The sequence below is a fragment of the Camelina sativa genome, chromosome 3 (assembly GCF_000633955.1).
Source record: "Camelina sativa cultivar DH55 chromosome 3, Cs, whole genome shotgun sequence".
In the NCBI taxonomy this organism is placed as follows: Eukaryota; Viridiplantae; Streptophyta; class Magnoliopsida; order Brassicales; family Brassicaceae; genus Camelina; species Camelina sativa.
This window is the reverse complement of record NC_025687.1, coordinates 27,386,969-27,390,832: the sequence shown is the minus strand read 5'-3', so window position 1 is coordinate 27,390,832 and position 3,864 is coordinate 27,386,969.

Sequence of the window (3,864 nt, the reverse complement as noted above, 5' to 3'; positions counted from 1 at the left end):
TCATATTGTAAAGAAAGCAAAAAAATATATATATAAGTCACTCATTCCGATCTAAATCGTAACAATGGAAAAAAAACAAACTTTCGGATTTGTTAACTCACTCTATTGTCAGTGGAGCATAACTTAAAGATCTGGGAAGACCGTGTTGAACGAGTCGGGGCTTTGTCAAACAGACCATCAAGCATCCATCAGGTTGCCTATATAAGAAATAAACAAATCAATTAAAAAAATACAAACTTGAAGATCTGGGAAGACCGTGTTAAATGAGTCGTTGTTCCAGGTATGTGTGGCGCCTGGAAGAAGGCATGGATGCCCCGTAAGAAGGCATCGGTCACAGTCTCAATCTTAGATCCAGAATCTGAATCGGAGAGAAGCGGAAGATTGATATCTAAAAGGTCGATATCTACACNATTTAACTTCAAACAAGTTAAGAAAAAGAAGAAAAAAAACAGGAATTTGAGATCAGTTACTTACATGGAGATTAAGAAAAAAGAATATTAATTTTCGATTCCATCGTTCACCTTTCATATTGTAAAGAAAGCAAAAAAATATATATATAAGTCACTCATTCCGATCTAAATCGTAACAATGGAAAAAAAACAAACTTTCGGATTTGTTAACTCACTCTGTTGTCAGTGGAGCGTAACTTGAAGATCTGGGAAGACCGTGTTGAACGAGTCGGGGCTTTGTCAAACAGACCATCAAGCATCCATCAGATTGCCTATATAAGAAATAAACAAATCAATTAAAAAAATACAAACTTGAAGATCTGGGAAGACCGTGTTAAATGAGTCGTTGTTCCAGGTATGTGTGGTGCCTGGAAGAAGGCGTGGATGCCCCGTAAGAAGGCATCGGTCACAGTCTCAATCTCAGATCCAGAATCTGAATCGGAGAGAAGCGGACGGTTGATATCTAAAAGGTTGATATCTACACCATGTTTGACAGAGAGAAGAGCTGTAGATGACGAAGATGAAGAAGAAAGGTGATTATGATGAGAGACAGAGAAATTTTTGGTTTTAGAATCGCTTATCGCCAGAGATAGAGAGGCGGAAGGTGGAAGAGGAAGAAATGAAAGTGACTAGGATTTGGGTTAGTGAAAATTAGGTATATATAACTCGGTTATGCTTCGCCGAACCGAACCGAATCGGTAACTGAATTACCAAATTAATTTCGCCGATCGGTTTGTTGATCCTCTCACAGTTGTTGCCGAAAACCGAACATCTTGGTTTAATCGGTTCGGTTCTTTTGGTTCTGACCGAACGCCCATGAATTAATAGTTGATGGCATAACAAAGTCAACCTCCAATAGTCTATAGAGAAGTCTACTTAATCAAACCTTAAATCAAATAATTTTAACATCAGCCTTTCCTTCATTAATTTGACTCGTTTATATGTAAATTTATTTTAGTTCAATGCAGAAAGTCTATGTGGTTATTATTTAGTCCATAGGTTTATTAAATTATTTTTTATAATTTTTTTAGTTAAAATTTAACCTATAATTAAGGAGTAGACATATTGTTATGTCTTCTAGTTGACGTTAATTTGCAGACTTCCTCCGAGTTACATCTGTTATTTTGGCTTCTGTTTTTTTGTTTGGTCATAAGGGAGTCAATTGTAATTTCAGTACTCTTAATGATTATGTTTTTCAAATATTGAATATATGGTCTAATATAGCTCTAAGTCAAATAAAGGTATACAAAATGCAATTGTCCATCTAAGTTTCTTGATTTGTATCAACATGCCATGCGTTATTTTGATTTCCGCGGACGAAGAAGCGACCACTTCATCCATGTTGAGACTCATACAAATGATATAATACATGAGACAAACATAATAAAAATATAAAAACTATTTTTTTTTCAAATATATTTCATTGAAATCTGTCCATCGTTTTAGTTGTATATGGATAGGATAACACACCGAAATCGAACTATATGAGTTTATGAAACTTTGAATCATATTTTTTTTTTTGTTAAAAATGAAAATAGATAGGATAACAAAATATTGTTGAAAACTGTCTATCGTTAATAGGTTTTGGTATATCATGAATAAATGATGTCCTTTTTTTCCTTACACTTTCCTAACTCTAAATTAATTTATAACTATAGAATTAATGTTTTTGTTTGTCAACAACTATATCTTCAAAATATATATTCCATCATCACATGCTATTCCGGAAATTTATGCTAGGAACATATATATGATATACTATACTATCTTAGATGTAAGTGCAAACGACAAATATTCTTTAATAGTTGTTTTAATATAAAACAAGATTTGAAAGTTAAGTGGCATGAAAGATTGGATCGATTTGAAAAGTTATAAATGATAGTACTTCTTCGCTACAACTCATCTATTTTTGAACGACAGACATATTTTCAACGTAAGAACAAATAAATCTCTGATAGAAAAGCATGTACCGAATAAAAAGTGAATGTTGACAAACAAAACAAACAAAAGTATATCAAGTTTATATTCGCTTGTCACGGGATCCATCTTCGTATTGGTACGATCGGAATCTTTATGTTGTTCGGATTTTAAGTGATTTTGGTTACTTCATTATTCATCCACAAAGACTTTTTTACAAATTTCATACTAGAAGACTCTATACTAATTTATCATACAACTTATCCCCGAGGCTTTTAATTTTTATGTGTTTTTCCGGCTGTCTTGTACTTTTTTTTTTCTAACCGTAAGGAAGCAACGAAATCATTCAACAGCGACTTTTGGCCCAAAAGACAAGTGGTATGTTATAAGTCAAAATCATATATCTGTAGAAAATATGAAGAGTAGAAAATAGAAGATAAAATACTCCAAATCATATTTTGATGCTTTGAAACATTAAAAACCAACCATCACACCATAGTCTGCTTCTGTTTTTTTTTTTTCATATAAATTTTGTGGAAATAATTAAACGAACCCACGAGTATTAGTTAAAAAACAAGCGTAAATATATTAATTTTAATAAAGATTAGAGAAGAAGAGGATAATTTATGAATATCATACTGGGGGTATTGAGAAATTAAGGACCATGTGAACGTTGCCTGTTGGACACCCACATTTGGACAACGCCAGATACATTCAGCTAAGCCTAAATTCAACTTAATTATTAGAGACGACGACATTTTTTGTTCTTCTATAATCTAATTAATCAAAATTTCTATCTAGTTTCCTTTTATTTTATATTTATAGCAATCATACAAACTGTATTTAATTATATACATAATCAGTAAACTTGGTGGATGTTGGATCATGATCGATCAAAATTAAAATTCTGATTTGCACTGTGAATTATTATAAACTTGTGTTTTGTTAATTAATTATTGTTAACTTTAGGTGTTTAGTCAATGATTCTTTTTTTTCCTGCATGTAAATCTTTCCTTAATTTATTTTATATTATATTATAGAGTTATAAACAAAAATTAAAACGTTGTGATTCTGTTATGTTGATAGATAATCAATTATTTCGCCGAAAAAAATGATTATGGGGTGGCTGGATGCATTGACAAATTATCGTCGTAATTAATGTCATGAAATTATTAACTTTTTTCAATTTGTTTTAAAACATTTGTTCGTTGTACGTGGAATTTATAGTCAGATATCGCCGTAAATCGCGCCTCGTTTACTTCCATAAAATTTAATTATTACTAGACAAATTGTGCATTTCATTCAATGCAAGGTTACGTATATATACTTCGAAGTGAGTTTGAGTCCCTATCTGGTTAGTTTATTGTTGTTGTTCGTGATAAAGGTGTTTGATTTCTTGTGCACTAAATTTTCTACGTGTGAGTTTTTTTTTTTTTTTTTTTTTTTTTTTTTTTTTTTTTTTTTTTTTTTTTTTTTTTTTTTTTTTTTTTTTTTTTTT